Here is a 24,904-nt window from a genome sequence, read left to right as displayed (position 1 = left end):
CGCATGCTTTGCCAATCGCAGCGCCGGCAGCGAGGAGAGCCATGATTGCCTGTGGCCAATCATAGCTCAGGCTGTGTAGTGCACGCCCCACACTATATAAGGCCGCCTTTGAGGCGGCCTCCTGTAGTGTGTTACTTAGCATCTGAAGCATTGCGTGTTCTGTGTACCTTCAACACAGTACACACCAATCGTTTTTGGCTGATTTCCTATCTTGCTGCTGTGTAGTGGTTGTTGTCTGTGCCCTGACTGCAGTATACACCACTATATTCACCTCACCTATATAGCTAGTGATCTAGCTTTAACCACTTAACAACTGCCCATTGCCGATTAACGGCTTCAGGGGGGTTGTTTAACTCTGAGAGGCCGTTAATTAACGGCCTCCCAGAATTCTGCTCTCGCGTGCCCCGAGGTGTGCGCACTCGAGAGCATCCGTGACCACCGGGTCGCATCACGGATCACGGTAAACGGACGCTCATAGCGGCCGTTTACCACGTGATTGCTCTGTCAATTGACGGAGTGATCACTTGGAAACAAACCGGCGTCATGTTATGACGCCTGTTCCTCCCTCCCCTCTCTGTACCGATCGGTACAGCGGAGGGGAAAGAGATCGGTGTCAGCAGCGATGGGGGCTGCATCTGCAGTGCCCACATCGCTGCTCACCGAATTTAACCCCTCAATTCCCTGCCAATACTCTGCAATACCAGTGCATACTCTGCAGTACCCTGCCATTACTCTGCAGTACCCTGCCATTACTCTGCAGTGCAGTACCCTGCCATTACTCTGCAGTACCCCCCATTACTCTGCAGTAACCCCCATTACTCTGCAGTACCCCCCAATACTCTGCAGTACCCGCCATTACTCTGCAGTACCCCCAATACTCTGCAGTACCCTGCCATTACTCTGCAGTGCAGTACCCTGCCATTACTCTACAGTACCCCCCATTACTCTGCAGTAACCCCCATTACTCTGCAGTACCCCCAATACTCTGCAGTACCCGGCCATTACTCTGTAGTACCCCCCAATACTCTGCAGTACCCTGCTATTACTCTGTAGTACCCCGCCAATACTCTGTAATACCCTGCCATAAATTGCCATACCCAGCCATACTCAGAGATACCCAGCCATACTCGGTGATACCCTGAAATACCCAGCCATAGACGCCCCCCACCCCTCACCGCCCTCCGGTGCTTCTACCAACTCGCCAGTACGATCAAAGCCAGAATCTTTTTTTTATTTTTTATTTCAGGCTTCCCAGCCTAGAGGTGAGATGTGGGGTCATATTGACACCCCAGATTTCACTGTAAAGAGGACCTGTCACCCCATATTCCTATTACAAGGGATGTTTACATTTCTTGTAATAGGAATAAAAGTGATCAAAAATATATTTTTGGGGAAAAAAATGTCAAACTAAAATAAATAAAGTAAAATGAACAATAAAAAAATAAAATTAAAATTAAAGCGCCCATGTCCCCATGTGCTCGCATGTGCCACACATGTGAGGTATCGCCGAGAATGTTAGAGCGAGAGCAATAATTCTAGTCCTAGACCTCCTCTGCAACTCAAAACATGTAACCAGTAAAAAAAAAAAATAAAGCGTCGCCTATGGGGATTTTTTAAGTAGCGACGTTTGGCGCCATTCCACGGGCATGTGCAATTTTGAAGAGTGACATGTTTGATATCTATTTACTCAGCATAACTTCATCTTTCACTTTATGCAAACATTGGGCTAACAAGTGGTTAATAATAGAGCTTGCAGTCAGTAGTGTTAGGAGATGCTGTCTGCGTGCACTGTACCCAGTACATACCGCTATAATATAGGGCAGGCCACTACTTTCAAACATCCAACTTACAAACATCTCCTACTTGCAAACGCAAGGAGACAGCAGTAAGTGAGATGAAAAAAGATGGACGACAAAACAAATTATACAGGGGTGATAACCCTTCCCTATGTTTTCCAAAAAGCTTAAAGATAGTTTTTTTGACTGGAGCTACACTTTAAAAATGTACCGGTTGAAAATGACAAACAGATTCAACTTAACACAACAAACCTACACAGTCCCTGTCTTGTTTGCACCGCCTGTATACTGCTGTTCTGAGTCTATAGGGCCTGGGGGCCACACGCATTTCCTTTTTTTAATATGGGTACGGGGTTCCCCTTAATATGCGTACAAGACCCAAATAGGCTGGTAATGGGCAGGGAGGGCTACCCATGCCATGTTTCTCAATGATTTTCAACCATATTGCAGGAACCAGATATAACATTAAAACCGCAAGCAGTTTTAAATGGTGTTATTTCCGTTTAATGTCATTTTGTGCAGGGACTGTTCTAAACACGGGAAAAACGTGGCACTTCACAGGCATACTACAGACACCCCCCAGGCACCATATTTAAAGGAATATTTCACTTTTTTTTTTTCACTTTAATCGTCATTAAAATCAGTGCTCCCGCCAAAACGGCAGTTTTTAAAACTTTTTTTTGCAGTGACCCATGTCCCCTGAGGCAGGAGGCAGGTCCCCAAACCCTTTTTAGGACAGTATCTTGCATATTAGCCGTTAAAATTAGCACTTTCCAATTCGAACGTTCGAGTCCCATAGACTTCAATGGGGTTCTAACGTTCGTACCGAACGCGGGGGTCGTTCGCAAGTTCTGGTGCGAACCGAACCGGGGGGTGTTCGGCTCATCCCTAGTTGAGATCTCCATCCCATCCACGTGTTATTAAAGGATGGTATAAGATTTCTATTACAATCATCCAATAAGAAAGTGTGCCATCCATCAAACATGTTGTAGATGTGGCCAGATAGTAAAGCCAGAGTTTAGGAAAAGCTACTCTGCTCTTCCTATCAGGGGAGGCATAACTTTTTCAGTTTAATTCTAGGATCTTGTCCTTATAGATAAGTTCTTGGAACAGAGCTTAAAAAAACACGTTTTAGGGATCAAGATAGGTGTATTATGAGTAATGTACAGAACTTAAGATGTTTTGCAGGGACTTTTGGAATATCTGTCTGTTTTTTAAATATCTGTTTACGGTAATTTAAAATTGCCATTAGTTTTATGCTAGATGGCAAAAAATGTGCTTTGTTGTGGTTTAGTAAAAAAAAAAAAAAAAAAAATTTAGGGGAGTGGTAAATGGTTCAGTGGCTTTTTACACTGTGGATTAAAGTAATCAGCACCGATATAGTAACAAAAATAATAGAAGTGAAAAGTTAGGGCAAAGTTAGATCTTTAGTAATCATAGAGTTCATAGGAACGAAGACATTAGTCAAAAAAAGGAAACAAAAACATTTGAGCTAGACAGAGGGGCAGAGAAGCTGGTTTCAAATAAGGAATAATTCCACCAATTAAGGGACATTTGGGAGCTATGTAACATTATATAATATTGCACAACCATCACCTGCACATTACACTCAACTATAAAGAATTACTTTCCAGCTCATCCGGTAGATTTTTCCTAATACCTCATTTAGATGGGATTGTATTGGAAAGCATGCATGCTGAATAGGCATGGACAATTTTGAAAAAAACACATTATTTTTTTACTTTTTGCTATAATAAATATCAACCAAAAAAATATTAAAAAAACATTTTTTTTCTCAGTTCAGGCCAATAAGTATTCTTTTACATATTTTTGGTAAAAAAAAAAAATCGCTATAAGCGTTTATTGATTGGTTTGCGCAAAAGTTATAGTGTCTACAAAATAGGGGATAGTTATATGGCATTTTTATTGATAATTTTTTACTAGTAATGGTGGCGATCAGAAATTTTTATCATGATTGCGACATTATGGCGGACACATTGGACACTTTTGGCGTGATTTTGGGACCATTCACATTTATACAGCGATCAGTGCGATTAAAAATGCATTGATTACTGTGTAAATGTGACTGGCAGTGAAGGGTTTAACCACTAGGGGGCACTGTAGGGGTTAAGTGTGTCCTAAGGAGTGATTCTAACTGTGACACTACACTGATCATTGAAATTGAAATTACAGGGAATGGTGATCAGTGACAGTGTCATTAAGCAGAACGGGGAGATGCTTGTTTACATTAGCATCTCCCTGTTCTTCCTCACCGTGAAACGATCGCGGGTATCCCCGCGGACATCTGTGGGACCCGCAATCACGGTCACGGAGCTCCCGGAAGCCGCATCTTAAAGGGCCACGTACAGGTACGTTAATTTGCCTGTACGTGTCCTTCTGCCGCAGTATATCTGTGTGAGGCAGTCAGCAAACGGTTAAGGAAAGGCTTGCTGCAAAAAAATACGTTTTAACTAAAAGAAATTACCAACATTAAATAAAAACCAATATACCCCCAAAATACCAGCACTGAAAAAAAATCCAATTTTTTTGAGGGAAAACCTTGCAGGAAAAAAAATCTTTGCTATGAATGGGACAATAGCTAAAAGTGACCGCTGACCTCAAATCACAAAATGAAACGAAAAAAGAAAAAACTTAATAATATGTAAAAAGGCAACAATGGGATTTAAAGTGGTATAAACACACTGGGTTGATTTGTACATATAGATAAGTCTATAACCAGACTAACCTACAGGTACAGTAAATTTCTCCTAAACGTGTACTTTACTGTTTTATGGCATCACCATCTCATGGGCTTTGAAGGAATGGCATACCTGTGCCGTTCCTCCAGAGCTCTGCGCCCTGGTGATGACTCCAGCCCACATTCTCGGGAGTGAGATCATAACAGTTTGGCCATTCATAGGCCAAAGTCAACTAACCCAAAATGAAGACCGGGTGAAGATGGAAACACCATGACCCAAGACATGTGCAGTTTACTACCACTTTAATGCCCAATGCACGAATATTAAATAAAAGAACAGTTTATCTCTCCCTATGGAGTTTATGGCCTCCCCTACCTTCATAGTGGGAGGGCTGACTTATCCAAAACCCCTCTTATTGGCCCTTTCAAGCCAGCTGAATATAAAGAAAAATACTGGTGAATATACACATAAATTCGCAAGTTCTGTGAATTTCGAACAGGCAGGATTTCCCATGAACTCATGTAGTGGTGAACTCTAATCTCATCCCTAATGCTGAACTTACTATACCGTAAGTCATATGTGGCCAGCTCTAGACATACAACTTGGCTAAGCAATACATCAGTAATCAAAATTATGTGTTAAAGTTTAGTGCAGTAAGGAGAAAATAACTGAATATTTAAAGTCTTATAGTAGTTTCTGCACATTAAAAGTCCACATAAATATTGTTGGAGAAATAGTTCTAGGGCTGCAATGCTTCATTACACTCTTACATTACGCACTACCTGCAGAGACCAAGAAGACAAGTGTGTCATTGTTCAACCAAACCCACAACCAAAATACTTCTATATATCTAATACCTTAGCGTGAAAAATGTCCCAGTCCTCAGCTGAACTTGTTCTACATTTGCAGTCTGCTTTGTTTATGTGAGCTACTTATATTACCCCTGACATATCAATCATGCTTTTGTTTTTATTGAGACAGCAATACTTAGGGATGAGCAAGCTGTTCCGGACAGTTTAACATTTTGCACGAAACACTGTTATTTCCAGTAACTTGATCCTGAGAAATAAAAAATAAAAAATACCAGCCACTGGTGGACAACACTTATTATGTCGTGATTTTTCTTCCAGCATAACGTGATATGGCCACAGCTGGGCATACTGCTGGCTGTAGATGTGGCATATGTATGATAAGGGCATGCCAAGACCAGCAGAAGCTCCTCAGCTCCCACTATGTACTGTCAAGGTATCCCCTTTAATGTTTTCTGATATGGTGATGCCCAGGGCCCCCATCCCTGCAGTAGAAGAGGCAACAATTCTTTCAAAATACTTAATACGGATAGTTCCAAATACATCCTGTTAATTGCAAAAAAAAAAAAAAAAAGAACACATGTGTTGGGCTAAGCCTGGTACGGATTGGTTTTAATACTCCTTGGACACTCTACAGATCTTTTTTGGAAGATTTTCTGCCCCAAGTCTCAATTTTACTTATGAAGTAGCAGGAGCTGAAGTTTCACACTTTCTGCTGTATTCTCCATAAAATAACTTATCACAAGAGAAATATGGAAATACATTGCTAACTCCTTATGAAAATGCTAGTTGCCTGACTAGCACACTGCCCTTTGACTTAAAATAAAATAAAATAAAAAAACAGATCAAAGTTAGATGTCTTCAACTGCAGACTTGTTTTATCTTAGTGAATCAAAGTATTGAAGCAAGAGAGTCGTCACGAATAGCTGTCTGTACTGTACTGCTCAAGGAAGGCCAGTGAATGTTAACTACAGCTAAGGATACTTAGAACTGAACTCCGGGAACATACAAAAAGAAAAATGATTTTGTCTAGTTATGTTTTTATTTAAAAAAATGTCAAATATTTTTACAACAAACTAATATAATTGACTACATTCAATATCAGCTTCCTGCAACCCCTGTATTTTTGTAGTTTATCCGCTTGCTTACTGGGCATCTAAACCCCCCTCCTGCCCAGACCAATTTTCAGCTTTTAACGCTGTCACTCTTTGAACGATTGCGCGGTCATACAACATTCTACCCAAATTACATTTTATAATATTTTTCCCACAAATAGAGCTTTTTTTAGTGGTATTTGCTCACCTCTGGGTTTTTTATTTTTAAAATTCAAAAACAACATTTAAAAAAAAAAATACAAAACCGTTTTTTATTTTGTTAATAAATTTTGCAAACAGGTAATTTTTCTCCTTCATTAATGTACACTGATGAGGCTGCACTGATGGGCACTGATAGGCTGCATTGATGGGCACTGATAAGGCGGCACTGATGGGCACTAATCGGCTATAGCGCAGATCTGAAGGAGTTAAAGTGGTTGTAAACCCTTACAACACACTTTAACCTACAGGTAAGCCTAGATTAAGGCTTACCTGTAGGTGCTGCAAATATCTCCTAAACCTACATGGTTTAGGAGATATTTACAATTCCCCGTATGAGGATTTCTTCTGCGCATTTTCATTAAACAGCATGCCGTGACTGGCGGCTCCCGCACGCACGAGAGTGACGTTACGCGACTCCGGCCAATCACAGAGCCGGAGTCCGTGACCCCGGAAAGGAAGATGGAGGCTTCCAGCCGGCGAGGAAATCGGGGACATCGCTGGCTCCTGTGTCAGGTAAGTGACACATAATGGGCTACTATGCGATGCATAGTAGCCCATTATTCTTTGCCTTTGCAGGGAAACAAAGAGGAAGTAAACTCATCAGGGTTTACTTCCTCTTTAAAGCACTCCTTGAGGCATATAGAACAAATGGGAATGCCTTCACGTGATGTTTTGCAGTCTCGGGTGGATCCCTTCACCAAGACAACAATAATCCCTCAATCAGCTGCTGCTGCCACATGGTTCAATCCAAGGCCTGGCTGTGGTCAACTGCAGTGAAACCTGCATAGAGTGCCTAGCTGTACTGTCTGGCAGGGGTGACTGCATCACAAGGTTGAATGAAGAAAATTACATATCACGTGGCAAGAAAAAAATTCTGTATTTGAATGACACAATTAGCTATTTGAATAAAGTTCTACTTCATGGTAATTTGTATTTTAAATGCTATGGATGGCAGATTCAGTGCATGCAAACATGCACATTTCCTTTAATATGTATAGATTTATTAGAGAAGGACTCCTATATTAATATTGTGGCTGGTGTGGTGGCACTAGAAAATATCAGTTTTGGTTGAACTAAAGCTTCATAAAAGCCAACATGATTACTACATATTTTTCTAAATAAAATGATATGCTATATTTTTCAAATACAGAGTGAAATGCTCAACAGACCAAAAAACAGTAGATCTCACACCAAACCCCATACAGCCGCACAATGTGCAGTATAAAGAAAGGCTTGCATTGTAAATGTGTTTTTTATGTGAATTGTTCTGAGCTGCTCTTTATTAGAATCATATGTCTGCACATATACAGTAAAGCTTACCATACACTGATCATAATTTCAGGTAATGAAAGGCGTTACTGATGGGCACTGATTGGCACTTTGATGGGCACTGATTGACACTTTGTTGGGCACTGACTGGCAGCTGATGGGCAGTGATTGGCAGATGTGGTGGGCACCTCTGATGGAGGCTGAGCTGATAATCAGCGCAGACCCCCCCTCGGGCAGGAGAGCCATCAATCGGCTCTCCTGTCAGCACAAACCGATGAAAGAAGTTTACTGACACTTCCTGGTTACATGCTGTGATCAGCTGTGATTGGTAACAGCTGATCACGTGGTAAATAGTCTACATCATAGTCTACATCATAGGCTCTTTACAATGATTGTAGTTGCGGTGTGTCACAGTGACACACCACACCACCAATCGCTGTGCTGCGTGCCCCCGTGGGCTTGCGATTGCGGATCATCATGCTGGACATCATATGATGGCCAGTCAGGATAACTTAACCACTTTGCGCACGTCATTCTATTATATGGTGGGCGGGAAGTGGTTAAAGTGGAACTTCAGTCTCCCAATCAACATTGATTATTTTTAAGCCTCATGCTGCTAACATTAGTAAATAGATAGGAAAGTAGGAAAGTATATAATATTAACTTGTTTTAAACTTGTTTTTTTACATTTATTCAGTTACTTCCTATTATTTTGACTAGACAAATGATGTCATACACCCCAGGAGGGGAGGAGAGAAGGAGGGGTTTGCTCAGTTAAGTATACTCTCCTGCGTGCATGCTTGTGATAAGGGCAGATGGATTTAAGGAAGTAATTGCTTAATTAACCATTTTCCCTTACGCAAGATGGTCCCTCCAGGAATGTTAGGGAGTGTTTTTCAAAGTGATTTCTCAACAAAATAAAACACAAGACATGGATAGATGTAGGAGTTTGCTTTGAATATTAAAAAATAATGAAAATTGTGTATTTGCTTTGTGGTGCTCAGATGCCGTGAAGTTCCGCTATAAACATTTTAATGTAAAAAACATTTGTTTGATTTTCTAATCATTAGTGTAATCAAATTGACGTTCGTATTCAACCACAAGATGAGAATATTGGGAACATAAAGGAGCGGGATGGAAGATTTTTCTTAAATAAACACATTTCTAACATTGTATGTAGTCTTCATTCAGGAAAGTCTGTTTACTCAAAAATCGAATATAAAAAAGAAAACTAAAAAATATTGACATTCATCATATCATCGAATTGATGTGTGTATAAATGCTCGTACCAACCTTTGTTCCAAAATCTGCAAGTGTATGGCCAGCTTTACCCTTGAGACAAACACTGCAGATTAAGAACATACAGTAAGAGTACTACTGTAAATAGCTGTATACCAAAAAAAAGTGTAACAAGGAAAGTGTCCAATGTATATACAGAACATTTGAACTGATATTCATCTTGTCATTTGCCATTTTATTTTTTTCTATTATTAGCAGTCCAACAATTTGGGGCTTTGCACTGGTATTTTATATCAACCATCCCATCTGTTCAGTAACAATGAGTCTTTGATGCAAACCATTAAAGGAACAATTATAATTAAATACATTTGGTGTATTATACTACTCCAGCACAAAAATAACAGATAAACAAGCCTAGCTACCATTGAAATGCATCTCTACGTTTGCTTTGATGTGTTATTTAAAAATGCTGATACACTTTAATCTTCTGGAAGCATAGCAATGTGTAATTAAATGTTCATTGATTCCCAAATACTGCATAGAAATGTTGAACAAATTCAATTCTCTGGATACTTTTGTGTGATATGAGTTTTTAGACTTTCATTCAGTTTTGCTACAGTTAACTGAAGGATAAATAGAGGTACTTTTTTTAGATTTAAAAACGCCTGTTATTTTATATCTGTGGATAAGGTGGCAGCCAAAACCTTACCCCCCTACCAGCAGAGAAGTAATGTTACTAAGAAAAATGCTATGGTATTAGTGAACTTGTTGTACAGAAATAATAATATGCGGGATAATTGCGATTGTCAAGTTTTTCAGAGACCTGTAGACCTAGTATCTACTAGAGAACAGTGGACATAAACTGTTAGTATTAAGTGGTACACAAGGAAACAAAGTCGGTAGAGATAAACAGTTGCCCTTTAATGGACACTCAAACATATAGGATTGCCTTTGTCTGAATCCTTGGACTGTGGCAATATGGATAACAGTTGATAGTACAAATGCCCACAATATACACTCACTGAAAACTTTATTAGATACTTGCTAGTATCAGGTTGGACCCCCTTTTGCCTTCAGACCTGCCTTAATTCTTCAAGGCATAGATTCAACGAGGTATTGGAAACATTCCTCAGAGATTTTGGTCCATGTTGACATGATAGCATCACGGAGTTGCTGCAGATTTGTAGGCTGCACATCCATGTTTCACCACATCCCAAATGTGCTTTATTGGATTGAGAACCGGTGGCTGTGGAGGCCATTGGAGTACAGTGAACTCATTGTCATGTTCAAGAAAACAGTGGTGAGATGATTTGAGCTTTGTGATATGGTGCATTATCCTGCTGGAAGTAGCCATCAGAAGATGAGTACAATGTAGTCATAAAGGGATGGACATGGTCAGCAACATTGTCAGGCCGTGACATTTAAACGATGCTCAATTGGTACTAAGGGGACAGATCCATGCTTTCATGATGTTTTTTGCCAAATTCTAATCGAGACTCATTAGACCAGGCAATGTTTTTCCAATCTTCTATTCTCCAATTTTGGTGAGCCTTTGCGAATTGTAGCCTCAGTTTCCAGTTCTTAGTTGACAGGAGTGGCAACCGGTGTGGTCTTATTCTGCTATAACCTCTGCTTCAAGGTTTGATGTGTTGTGCATTCAGAGACGGTATTCTGCATACCTTGGTTGTAACGAGTGGTTATCAGTGTCTCTGTTGCCTTTCTATAATCTTGAACCAGTATGCCATTCTCATTTGACCTTTGACATCAAAAAGGCATTTTCAGCCACACTACAAAATTCTGTGTAAACCCTAGAGATGGTTGTGTGTGAAAATTCCAGTAGTTTAGCAGTTTTTGAAATACTCAGGCGCCAACAACCATGCCACGTTTAAAATCACTTAAATCCCCTTTCTTCCCCATTTTGATGCTCAGTTTGAACTTTGGCAAGTCTTCTTCACCATGTCTAGATGCCTAAATGCATTGAGTTGCTGCCATGTGATCAGCTGATTAGCAATTTGTGTTACCAAGCAATTAAACAGATTTATATAATAAAGTGGCCGGTGAGTGTACATCATCAGCATATAGTTGTTGGGTAAAAGAAGGATTAAGTGAGATTGCAACATTTTTCTTGTCTACTAGAAACTGTTGTTAATTTAGTAGTCAGATCATTTCTTAAAGTCCATACACCATCTAGTGTGTATTGTCAGCTCAAAGAGCTACTGGCACCTGCTGATCCAGGGCAAAATGACAGTGCCTACTAAAAAAAAAAAAACATTAGGGATTGACTTTGCTATAACAACTCAAGATGTACATACTCATTCCAAATTAGTGTCCCAGAAAATATGAATGTCTTTAAATCAGCAGGACTAGCAGGCATCTAGCATTTTCAAAGGGAAAGGTCGGGAACAGAAGCCTAATATACCCCCAGTACAGGTTTCCTTTAAATATGGATGACTTCCAGTACAGCTGATGGCAGATTCCACAAATGGCATATTAGAGATGTTGAACCTGCCATGTATCTTAAAGTGGAGTTCCACCCAAAAATGGAACTTCCGCTGATCGGATTCCCCCCCCCCTTCCGGTGTCACATTTGGCACCTTTGGGGAGGAGGGGGGAGCAGTTACCTATCTAATACAGGCATTTGCTTCTACTTCTGGGCATAGATCGCCGCAGGCTTCGCTGTGATCTATGCCATGTCTGGCCCCTCCTCTGTCCCCCCTGCTGCCTTATGGGAGATACACAGGTCCCAGAAGACAGCAGTGACCAGTGAGGACGTGCAGCGTGATTCGCGCATGCACAGTAGGGAACCAGGTTGTGAAGCTGCAAGGCTTCACTTCCTGATTCCCTTACTGAAGATGGTGGCACCTCCACCCGAGAGCTGAGGGACAGATCGGCTTCGGGTGAGGACATCGTGGGTGCCCTGGACAGGTAAGTGTCCATATTTTAAAAGTCAGTACTTGTAGCTGCTGACTTAAAAAAAAAAAAAATTGGGTGGAACTCCGCTTTAAGACAACTTCAGTTTGTTGTAGCAGTACAAATACCTTATCCTTTCAAAAAGACCATACTGTATTGCCAATAAATGTCAACCTGTTGAAACATTTGTTTCCTTCTATTAATGTTTTTGCTCAGGAATGTACAGAGGAGCCATTCAGTTGCCTATTCATTGCACAAGAAATCACCACACATTACTCGTGCTGTAGTAGAGCAATGAAAAGCCTGTTAAACAATAACTGCCCAAATGCACATCATAGAACAGTTCAGGCTGATGCACTTGATATGATATCTAATCCAGCTCTGGAGAACAGGCACTCCAAATATGTCCCAGTCTAAATAGTGTTTCAGGAAGCGAACAGAGTCTTTGTAATACAATACCTTCCCTACTTCAAAGATATTCACACATTACAATATTACTTTAAAATGGCATAATATGGACTACACCACATGAAAGCATTTTTTACTTATTGCACGGACTTTAAAAATAGTTAGACAAAGGCTCTTTGCATCATCTCTGGCTGCTTTTATCATATCTTTGGCAACAGAAAGGACCTCTGTGTGAGAGAGATTCTATATAAGCTAAAAGGAAATGTTAGCATGAATGACAACTACTTATGTATTAAAATGTAATGATGTGAGTTGCATCCTATTATCTAAATTGTGTATTTAAATGTAATGGTGTGAGCTACATCGTATAAAAAAATAAAATAAAAAAATAAAAGTATTATTACTAAAACTTTATCTACTACGTAAAACATTGCATTAAAAATACGACTTACTACTTTGTAGTAAAACATAAATAAATAGGTAAAAAAACTGCACCCATCGCAAAACAGAGTCTGTAGGCTGCTATCAAAGGCAAAAAAAATTATTCTGATGGTTTACATATTTATTTTAAATATTTATACATGAAAAAGGATCCTCAGAGTACCTTGGGGTTTCTAAAAGACACACCGCACAGTAGAAATAATCTCCTTTTTAAAAATATTTAAAATCTATTTAAAATCTAAGCCTAAGCAATATGAAAGGGGACAATAAGAGGAAGGAGCCATAGCAATGTTTCACTCACTTGTTCACTTCTGAGTGTAAATTTTTTTTTAAGCTACTGAAATCTGTAAACAACATGTTTTTATTTTAACAGGAGGCAATGAGAACTATGAAATATTCAAATTTGAAAATATTTGGATTTTGATGATGATGAATTTTTTAAGGATCCAACAACAGCATCAACACAATCAGCATATTGTAGCAGGTAGGAATAGTACTTATGATAAAAATGCCACAAAACAAACATTTGAGGACAGTAGAAGGGAATTCAGTAAAACTCCCTCAATTCTTTTCTGGTGTTACTCCCTCTTGTTAAAGTGGAACTTAAGTCATTTTTTCCTCTTTCCACCTATTAAATCCTCTCTCCTTGTTGTTTTAACTTTGGATAGTAAAACATTTTTCTTATGCCAGTAAATACCTTAAGCAGCCCACTTCCTGTTGCTTGTCTGGTGATAAGCATAGGCTTATGACATCATGCACAGCTCTCTTTCTCATTCTCATGAGAGTTTGCCAGGAAGGGAGAGGGGAAGAGTCATAAGCGGGTCAATGAGTGCTGCAGAGCTGGAGGTGTGCCTTTGTGTGTCTGTGTAAATCCAGGAAGTGAACAGGCAGCAGCTTCAGCTACCCACAGTTAAAATGGATGCAGCCAGACTCAGTGGAGGGGGATTTCTGCAGCATATTTGGCAAGTACAGAATCACAGTATATATAAAATAATATGTAAAGTGGTTGGAGGGAAGCTTTAGCATGACAAACATGTTTTTATTACAGATTATGTGAGCAGGCTGCAGTTCCTCTTTAAGGTATTGCGCCAAGTTGATGAAACATTTGCAACACTTTTGGTTCTGACAGTGACTCATGCACCAAACGCAGGTAGTTCTAAAAAGCACAATTTTTGCATTGTGGTGCAATGTATGTGCCAGATTAAAAATAAAATACAGATACTTTGTGGGAGATTACCTTAAACTGGTGCATTTAGCATCTGGACAGCTGTGCATAGTAACCTATCAGCTTCTAACTTAAGCTTGTTCAGTTAAGCTTTGGCAATAAAACCTGGAAGCTGATTGGTTTCTATGCAGAGCTGCACCAGATTGTTCACTCTCCAGTTGTAGTAAATAATTCCCTTTGTGTCTTATGAAAATAGAAAATAGAGCAAATTAGGGCCATCTCAGCAATGCTGCACAATGCTCTGGACGGTGGTCTAAGAAGGCCAGTAATGCTGCACAGTGCTCTGGGCAGTGGTCTGAGGAGGCCTATAATGCTACACAGTGCTCTGGATGGTGGTTCTAGGAGGCCTGTAATGCTGCAGAGTGCTCTGGATGGTGGTCTCAGGTCTGAAGGATGGCTTGTAATGCACAGTGCCCTGGATGCTGCCATGCCGGTAGTTACTGGTCAGAGGAGGCTTGTGATGCTACACACACAGTGCTCTGGATGGATGGTGGCCTGAAGGGAGGCCTCAGGCCTGCTGTACTTGTAATGTTCACTAGTACTACACGCTGACATTCTGCTCTCTGCTCTGGACTTGGGCAGTCATCTCTTGAGTTGGGACTCAGGAGTGGGACACTAGTTGGGACTCGGGAGGTCTGCCTGTAATGCACAGTTTTGCTCTGATCTCTGGCAGTCGTCACGGATGGTGCACACAGTCGATTCAGCTTGCTTGCTTGCTGGGAGCAAGAAGCAGGCGGAGCTCCATGAAAACCAGAAGTTAGTTCACGAGGGCAAATGTCCCTGCCTCACATTTTCATCTTGATTTTGTTAACGAAAACATAATTGATTTTCATCATGGTTTTCGTCAGTGGATGAAAATGTGCTGTACTTTTCATTTAGTTTTCACCACTATAAAAATGCCGCTGATGAAAACTTGGATGAAAATGTTTTCTTTGACGAAATTAACACTGATCTGATCAATGTGGAAACAATATTGCATGCTGGAGATTATGGAACACTACTCCAGCCATAGTCCACAAAGTCCTACAGCCAAAATGCCATAAAAAGAGGCAAAATCAGCCCTACTGGCAATGCATACAAGGCAATCTATTTTTCTGATATTGTTGTGAGAGAGAATATATATTCAGTATATTTATTATTACCATGTCTTATCAAATTCGATTATTTAAACATTTTCACAAGACCCACAATCACTGCTAGTATTTAGGAAAAAGTTGTGTAAAGTTGTCCTTTATACATCCATCTACTGACTATTATATCGGATATGGGTTCCATTGGACTGTAACAACAAAAACTATGTCTGTCATGACAATTAAAGTTTTAAGAATCTAAAAAATTGAGCAGAGGAGAATATTTGTTGACTTTAGAATATTCTACACAAAAGTTAGGTGAACTACTGAGAGTTGAAATTTTACTACCCTTGGGCAACTTGGAAAGGAAACACCTGTTATTTAGTAGCTGGGTTTGCCACCTAATTTTGCCAGTTTTGGTAGCAAAACCAGAAGAAACATAATAGACACCGTGTTCCATGAGGGTATGTAAAACCGTTCCACCATATAGCACATGTTAAGGATTCCCAGAATGCACCAAGGTGACTGCTTTGCAAGGCTAGTGTTGGCTAGATAAGGTAGCAGAAGAGAAAGGTTGACTTTAAAGCCCATGCCCATCGTTAATCAGAGAGCCTAAATATTCATCTCATTTACACCATGGTTTATTTAGAAGCCGCAGATAAACCAGTGTACTAAATTAGGAAAGCACTTTCAAATATTTAACTGCAAAACAGTAAACCTTGAAATTGTAATCCTAACATGTCTAGTTTACCACAGAATTATGTATTTAAACTAATATGTAATTCAAACATCCAAATGAGGCATCAAAATTGTAGCAAGCTGGTCTTACTTGCCTTGTTGATAAAAGACAGTAAAAGAAATACTTATTAACCAACCAGTACGTCTAGCTCTGTTAACATTTTAAAGCTAACCAATAAAGACTAAAGCAAACTAAAATAACATCATTTGCCACCATAAATTTATATTGGATTAGCTGATAAGCTCAGGTTGCTGAATTTCAAACAGGATTCGCTAAAACCTTGGCAAATCGAACCTGGGCAGAGTCCCTAATTATCAATTCCTAACAGCCTATCCTTTTCCCAGGGTTCCACTTCCTTAAATACTACCATCAATGGTCTTGCTTAAAGCTAAACTCAAGCAACGTACATTTTTCAGAAATTGTTCTGTTTGAAAAGTTAACTTGGCTCATGTCTAGTAAAGATCTAGCTCTCTGCTTTGTACTGTAAAATCTAAATTTGTATTTATGCTGAAAAGTACAGCTAACGCTATACTTCTGGTGCTGCGACTATGTATGAGTGCTCTTATACACAGAAATGATTGTTTATTCGCCCCTCCTCTTCTTGTTCATTTACAGATCGGTTATATTTTGTGAATAGTTCACAGCATATGAGCTATTCTGTTTAAGGACAAGGAGAAGAGGGAAAGCTAAGGAATACTATCAGCCACAGCTCTCATACCCGGCGTGCACTGGAAATCTAGTAATAGCTGTAACGTTACAGTATAAATCCAACAGTTGATTTTACAGTACAGAGCAGATAGCTGGAACTTTACTACACATGAGCCAGGTAATTTTTTACACATTTAGAATTGATAAAAATGTATGTGTCTGGAGCTTTTCTTTAACCGTAACTTGTCTTTGCAAATTCTTCAACCAAAAAGAGTGAAATATTTTGCGTTCTTCAAGAAAGAATGAAAAAATTGGATGGGGATTCTTCCCATATTTTCAAATGAAAATGAACTTCAAACATACAGTCAAATCACCCAACTTCAAGCAATCCTGTGCATCTTACGAGCTTACTGTTACCTGTTGGGAAAACCCACATACTCCAGCTTTGATTTCCTCCTTATGTATTTTCACTCTTTTATTCCCACTAGCCCCATCCTATACCTAAAAGTAGAAAGTGGAACTAGTCCTCACTTTAGAAACAAAAGTCTGGAGACAGATTTAGAACACAAAAAAAATCCCATAAACTACATTCCAATTACAATCAAATAAGTATATAGTACTTTCTCATGTTGCAAAATGTACTCTTTCATTTTCCCAAAAATGTTGTAGGGGCTACAGCAAAGAAGGAACATTTTTACACACCTGGTAGACATAATTTATGGCAAAGACCCTACATTTTGTGACTGTTAGTGAATTAATCATTGTTATTTAAAACACATGCCCCTTAAAGATTCACCTGTCAGATGCATTGCATTAAATATGCATCTATGAGTGTTTTCATTTTTTTTTTTTACGATTTTCTTTGAAATACAATGAGGTTATTTTCTTTATAGAAGCAATCGAAAGAAAATGTAAAAAAAGAAAAAACACAAATGGCCATTTGGCCATTTCCTTGTCTGCACTGTACACCTTCTTTAGAATGTACAGACTGTTCATCTTGTTAAATGCAATGTAATACACAGAATCCATTTGTACAGGTCTCTTATGTTAAATAATCACAGGGGCCGATTGAATGTGGCAGGAAGGAACATGGCTATCTAGCAATCAATCACTGGAGAACACAGCATCTTTCAAGCATGAGCCAGTCATTGTTTGATTTGCGCACTAGTTTTGCTTACACAATAAAGGATTTGAGAAAGAAATCACTGTGAGCCTGAAATCACTTGACTTTTTTCTACATAGATGTAAATAGTCTGGGATACTCTGAGACTGTGCAGTGTTTCTTTACACGTGTTGTGCTGTTTTGTGTTAAAGAATTTGGTATTTATTGCATATTTTCTGGTAACTGACTGTTGGACACCAAGGGGTTAATTTACTAAAGGCAAATAGGCTGTTCACCTTGCAGGGGACTTTTTACTTTGCAAGAGGATTTTTCCCCTAGCTTAATGAATGAGTTAAAGCTCTGCTGACTTTCATCATCCAATCATGTGCAAGTAAAAACACAGTTTTTTTTTTTTAATTTCCTTGCATATGATAAGGTGTTCTTTGCAAAGGTAATTGTCAACACATTCACCAAACTACAAGGAAAATGTCCTTGCAAATTGAATACAGGCATACCCCACTTTTAAGTACACAATGGGGTTTATTTACTAAAGCTGTAAAGTGCAAAATCAGGCTCACTTCTGCATGGAAACCAATGAGCTTCCAGGTTTTATTACCAAAGCTTAATTGAACAAGCTGGGGTTAGAAGCTCATTGGTTCCTATGCAGAAGTGAGCCTGATTTTGCACTTTCCAGCTTTAGTAAATAAACCACATTGTGTACTTAAAAGTGGGGTATGCCTGTAGCTTATTTGCCCTTAGTAAATCAACCTCAACCGCAAATCATAATCTTTTTTGTACTAGAAAAAAAACAGTGCCAGTGTTAATGAGGTGACCCCCCTTTAAATAAAAAGTAAATACCTACTTCATATATCTGAGCATAGATAAAGCAGTCTTGCTCACACCTCCAACCAACAGTGGGAGGCATAGTTCCATGCCTAACTAAGCATAACTAAGCCTGTCATTTTTCATGCAGCAACACTCAGAAAACACAAGATCATGTACTAGCTCCAATAGCAAATGTCACATACATTGCCTGATTTAATAAGGTGTTATGCTAGATGAAGTGCTGAAAGTTAAAAGGGAGCCTGTGTTCACTTGAAAAATCCAATTATATGCAAGAAAAGTTTAAAAAATAGACCTTCTCCTACATGATTGGATGTTTGAACACAGGTAAACCTCAATACTTTTCACCATCACCTTCCTTTACACTTTAGTAAAACAGTCTCACAGTGCTGCAAGTGAAATATGACAGTATAGTTCCATATGGCTCCAAGGAGCATGAAAGAAAGATCAAGGAAATAAAAAAAAAATTTTCTATAAAAGCAGCTTAGTTATCATGAACACCTTCTACCAATATGTGAAATGTACATTCCGTAAACTCACATACCACAAAACTAAAAATTAAAAATTCTCTGGATATACATCTGACAAGGTGAATTACTTTTATATATATGAGGCCACACACTACGTCCATACAAGGGATGTCCACATTTTTAATGGATAATAAGCCAAGAACATCTGGAAAAATAAACGTTTCTGCTATTGACATCTGTACGTTAGGTAATCGGAAGAAATATTAGCAAAAATATGCAAAGCACAGAAAAAAAAAAAAAAAAGCTTACATCACAAAAGCCACCATTCAGCCTTCATGGTTATATTAATTGCAAGAAATAGTACAACATACCTTGTATTCCTGAAGTCAAAGTACGGACATATTCAGTTCCATATCCATGATATATTTTCCATATAAAATCTGACAAAAAAACAAAAAATTGACATAAAAATCAAATCCTTGAAATGATGTTTTATAATCTCAGAGATAAAAGGCAAAAATGAGTGACTAGCCTTGCTATTTCCTGTTATACTCAGCAAAAGGAGAATAAATAAAAAAAAAAGTATAGACCATCCAATTTTGAATGATTTAAACATAAGAAATAAAATGCAAAATTTTTAGTGTTAGCTTCAGTCAAGTCCAGATGATAAAACTAGTTGCTAAAGTAACACTTTATGAAGAGGTTGTACTGCAGGTACAGCGGAGTGAATTTGCTGTGAAAGCTTTCTGTTCATTTCTATGGCACTCTGACAGCAAGCGAGTGCACGCAGTAGCAAATTGATAGAGGCCGCTTTAAGTTTACAATAATAATAGTCATAAAAAGACCTTGTCTCGATTCCCTGAGGGGAATCTGAAATCCTCGCACCCTGAAATCACTGGACACATCTGAGAAGAAGGGGAAAAAAAGTAGCCTTGTGTTGCGTCAAAGAGCCCAGTGTGAGGACTTAACACTGAACAGTGAGATATTAAATGGGCTGGAGACAGCATTCCAGTGTAGTGGCTGCATCATCTCTAAGGGCTAGCTGGAGTCTATCCCGCATCTCTTACATAGCAGCTGAGCTCTACAGCTTCAAGAGGCAATTTCTCCTCTTGTCTAAACAGATGCTATTCACAGGCAAACAAGCACAAAAAAGTGCATTCATGTACGGGAATGACTAGGGGTAGAGGGGAAACTAATTTCAGACAAGCCTTCTTCTGCAAAGACAGATGAGCAGAAAGGCTCATTGATTGTTTTTACCTTGGTGGTTCAAATCCACATTGCACACAATAACAACCCTTGTGTAACTATTTTAAATCCCCTTAGAAAATAAACTTTTCATAGAGTATTGAGCTCAGTACACAACTTTGCTCCATGGTTGCTTAACCTCTAAAACCTTAGCCTCAAAACACATTCCACAAAGTCCTTCACTGTGTTTTACTTGTGAGACCGTTGCTTACATTCATCTAAGCGTGCCCTGCAGACTGTTCTATTGAAGGAAGAGAGACCTATACATGCTGTTCAGGAGCAATTACTTCCTTGAATATACATTGAGGATAGCTTACGAAGTGAAGGAAAAGTCAAGTGTCTGCAATGTCCATAACAACCAAATAGTCGGTTACATAGTTAGTAAGGTTGAAAAAAGACACAAGTCTATCAAATCAGATTCCATGGGATTTTTTAGCTAATTTCAGGATTAATTTGCAATAATAGAGAATTATTTGCATAGCAAAGAGACAACATTAATTACAGGGACTTTGTTACTGTAGATGTTTTTTTAGCACAATGTTCCTATACTCCAACCATACAGGCCCACAAATAATGCTTCAGGCACATTAAAGTGACATACAATCATGTTGACTGAGAGGCCACTTTAGGATGACCAAATAGAAAACGATTTCTCAGCCAGGAAAAAAATAATGTCTTATGTAGGTGATTAGGGTCTTGTTAGAGTCTGTTCAAAATTACCCTGATAACTATTTTAAATATTTTAAAGTCCTGCCTAAATTAAAACATTTTTATTTCAATTTGCCTTCTGTAACTTATATGAACCTGAAAACCAAGCTCTGTGGATGCAGGTGGGCCGAGATTCATCTTTAAATTCGTACAGACAGTTCTTTGATAGAGTGGGGATGGGTTAGAACCTTGGACAAGATTTTATTATTGTCTGTGTCTTTTTTTTTGGGTGATTCACTCTAACATTCTGTCCCAATTAAAACGTTTACCAAAAGTTAAAGTGCAATTCCAGTCAAATTCTAAGGCTAAACCTACTCCCACCCCCATTCTAACTATCCTGTAAAAGAAAAGATGTCCATATTTACCTACAGTGGGGGAAATAATTATTTGATCCCCTGCAGATTTTGTAAATTTTCCCACTTACAAAGAAATGGTCTATAATTGTTATCATAGTTATATTTTAATTGATAGAGATAGAATATCAACCAAAAATCCAGAAAAAAAACATGATACAAATGTTAAGAATTGTTGCAGTTCAGTGAGAAGGGGACCCCTACTGAGAAAGTCCATGCCCAGGAACGATACGCGTTTAGGGGACCATCTCAGAAGTGTTTTACTGATAGCAGTACTCATTCATGTGAGTGTATAACTTTTTCTTGTTTTTGGGATTAAAATTCATGCAGAGAGCACTACTTTTTTTGTCTAGTTTTTCATTTGGAATCGCCATATTCTATATGTTCCTGTGACCGAGAGCTAACAGGAGAATATTGGAGATACGGGGAGACAGATCGCTGCAGAGACGTAACATTATCCCCAGAGGGGAACAGCTGATTATGATCCACTGGTGAAACAGGGGTCATAATGTGAGGTGAGCTTTTAGATCTCACAGGTGGAGGATTGACACATGCACTTTATGGATTTATTTCATTCACATCACGGTGGCTCAACACTTGGATGAGATTATTTTTTGTTTGGATTTATAATTGGCTCTTTGGAGCAGAACTATGGACTATTTGCACTTTATCATACTAAATTAGTTTATGGACACATTGCACTTTCATTGTATGTATTTTTACACATCAGGGAATTTTTTATATGTTGGATTTAACCTATTTATATGAGTTGCATTATATATGGTAATAAGGGGAGTTTACAGTAGCGCTGTACTAATTTAAGTTTTTTGTGTTTTTAATAACTCTTTGAGCATTTTCTTTTGAATGAGTTGGGGCATTATCATGTACCGCATACTTATTCACATGGGTGACCAGGATCTGGGGGGCCCCCTTGTTAAAGGGGGCTTCCAGATTCCAATAAACCCCCCCACCCGCTGACCCCCACAACTACTGGGGCAAAGTTGTGGGGACAAGGTGCTTTAGGGGTGAGCCCCCTGCCATAAAGCACCGGATCATGTTGAGGGCATGTGGCCTGGTATGGTTCAGAAAGGGGGGGAGGCGCTCGCTGGTCCCCCCCCCTTTTCCTGGCCTGCCTGGCTGCATGCTCGCATAAGGGTATGGATTTTGGGGAGGACCCCACACTACTTTTTTTCTTAATTTTGGCATAGGGTTCCCCTAAAATCCATACCAAACCCAAGGATCTGGTATGGATTTTTGGGGGAACCCTCATAATTAATTTTTTTCACTTTGGCGTGGGATTCCCTTTAAAATCCATATCAGATCCGAATTGTCTGGGAATTGAAGGGGGCATTAAACAATGCTAATAATACAATAAAAAATACAAAACAAATTTAGTTCCGGAATTCGTTTCGTTTAATTTCTTCATTTAAAGGCTTCTGGATCATCACAACATATTTCTTCACCAGCGACATCTTCGGGTAAGGAAGTGTTACAAATCACAGCCTCCCAAAAATACACATTCATTTATAGCTAAAATGACACCCGAAAATCAGGAGAACATTCATCAAGCTCCTACAAGAGCAATATATGATTCTGGATCAGCATTGTCAATACCTGAAAGTGCATATTGGCAGGAAGCTTTTAAATAGGGGGTGGTGACCTGTTCTCATGTATAGGTGAGATGTTCTTACAAAAACAGTCCTTGTTATTCCATTTGCATGAAATAATAACATTTTAAAAAGCATGTTTAAATTTACTGAAAAAGCTGTGCTTTTATTTCAAGTGTAATATCTTTATATACACTGCATTTCACCTTCCTAGTGTAACAAAATGACTTTCAATTTGTAAATGTACACCACACTGATTTTTATTAAAAATTTTCAGAAAATGTACATTTTTTCCAGATTTTTTTCCCCATGGTTTCAAAGTTTCCTGAAATTTACATCTCTAGTGTATACTGTGTATTACTCCCAAGCCAGTGCCTGTGCAAGCTCCCAAGCCAGTTAAGGGTATAAGAAGGGAAGAAATGTATGCGCAGGTAAACTTATAATGCCTGTTTAATTTCTTATTTTGTGTTCACCAGCCAGTTGCTTGCCATTTGCTTTATAAGATGGCTCTGTAGCAAAGCGTAATGTTTTCATTTGTATTTGAAATCTGTTTGGTATCACAGGCATTTTCTGTGAGCTCTGACTATTATTTTGGAGCAGGGTCCTGCCTAGTCTTTCGTTATTTTGCAGCAATTGAGGCTTGAACCGCCGGCAAAGCCCCACTGCAGCGGCACTTTGCAGGTGATTTTAACCCTTTTTCAGGTCCTAGTGGGGGTGAAAAGCATCCCGCCAGCGGCCAAAAACCTCCGGAAAAACTACAGTAAAGTGTCGCTAAAAATAGCGGTGCTTTACCTCTGGCGCCTCGGTGGGAAAGCAGCCTAAAGGTTAATGCAAATCATTTTTTCTTGTGTGCATGAGCAGTATCATAGGCTGTTCTGATCAAGCAAAGTTCTTGGACGTCCAGGTAGTGTCAATGCTTGCCTGCCCCATTCTGCCTTATTCCACTGACCAGTGAAACAGCCCAATAGGAATGTTTGGGAAGGGACAGCAAACAGGGCAACTTCATGCTCGCTTGGCATTTTGGCATAGTGGTGAGGACAAGTCATTTTACAGTAGAGCTCCACCCAAAAATGGAACTTGCGCTTTAAGTACTTGTGACCCCCTGACATGCCCCATTTTGCATGTAATTTTGTTTGGGGGGTGGGAACGGGTACCTAGTTTTCACAGGTACCCAGCTCCCCCGTCCTCTCCTGGCGCTGCAGCGCCGAGAGGAAGTTCACCTCTGCCCCCTCCCTCCCTGCACTCCTCTGTGACACCTCACAGGTCCCAGAAGATTGCCTGGCCATTCACAGCATGCAGCGCGGCCCGCACATGCGCAGTGCATGCCTAGCTGTGCAGACACTGTGAAGACACAGCCAGGCGCCCACACTTGCAATGCCGGTGCCGCAGAGAGGAGGGGGAGAGAAGCGAGGCTTCGGGTGGCCGCATCGCTGGACCATGGGACAGGTGACTGTCTGTTTATTAAAAGTCAGCAGATACACTTTTTGTAGCTGCTGACTTTTAAATGGGTGGAACTCCACTTTAAGCACTGGCCATTCAACATTAAAACTTTTGATTATGATTAAAAACTATTTAAAAAAAAACATTGCTTAGTACAAATAAGCATATGCTTTTTCTCTACTTGTTTTGAGAGATTACCATATCAAATTAGCAATATATTGTAGGCAAAGCAAATTAAAATAAGTTAAGATAAAAAGAATGCAAATGTGACATTTATACATTAATGTTGTGTAAGCATACTGGTATCCTAAGGCATTATAATACTTAGGCATTCCAGAGGAGGCAATCTCAGTAAAACACATTTTTATTCTGTCCCACTTGCATGATCCCAAAATCAATCTCAAGTGAAAAAGTTAATTAAAGATTCTATCAAAGATAAAGTATGCTAACCCACTAAAACCAATATGCAATACCAGCTAATGCTTTGAATATATGCTGGACAAGTAGGGCCATTTGAGGGCAAAACCTGTCTTCATTTATACAGAAGTTGAAAGAATAGAGGAGAGT

General features: G+C 39.3%; 1 protein-coding gene across 2 annotated transcripts in view; it reads right to left on the bottom strand.

Annotated features, from left to right (window-relative positions):
- Window positions 1-24,904, bottom strand: part of CSGALNACT1 (chondroitin sulfate N-acetylgalactosaminyltransferase 1) — a 512,632-nt gene that overhangs the window by 252,961 nt on the left and 234,767 nt on the right. Inside the window, exons 1-2 of one of the 2 annotated variants that reach the window (XM_077476199.1) lie at window positions 19,830-19,998; window positions 19,356-19,424 (exon numbers count right to left, since the gene is read on the bottom strand). The gene's annotated coding sequence lies outside the window, so the exon portion shown is untranslated. Of the gene's footprint in view, window positions 1-19,355; window positions 19,425-19,829; window positions 19,999-24,904 lie in introns of those variants that run through there. The other variant, XM_077476198.1, reaches the window with a different exon arrangement.

This window comes from Lithobates pipiens, unplaced genomic scaffold (assembly GCF_037356315.1).
Source record: "Lithobates pipiens isolate NorthernLeopardFrog02 unplaced genomic scaffold, aLitPip1_a1.2 Scaffold_13, whole genome shotgun sequence".
Classification (NCBI taxonomy): domain Eukaryota; kingdom Metazoa; phylum Chordata; class Amphibia; order Anura; family Ranidae; genus Lithobates; species Lithobates pipiens.
Note: the sequence above shows the minus strand (reverse complement) of the source record. Positions and strands in the feature narration are given on the sequence as shown.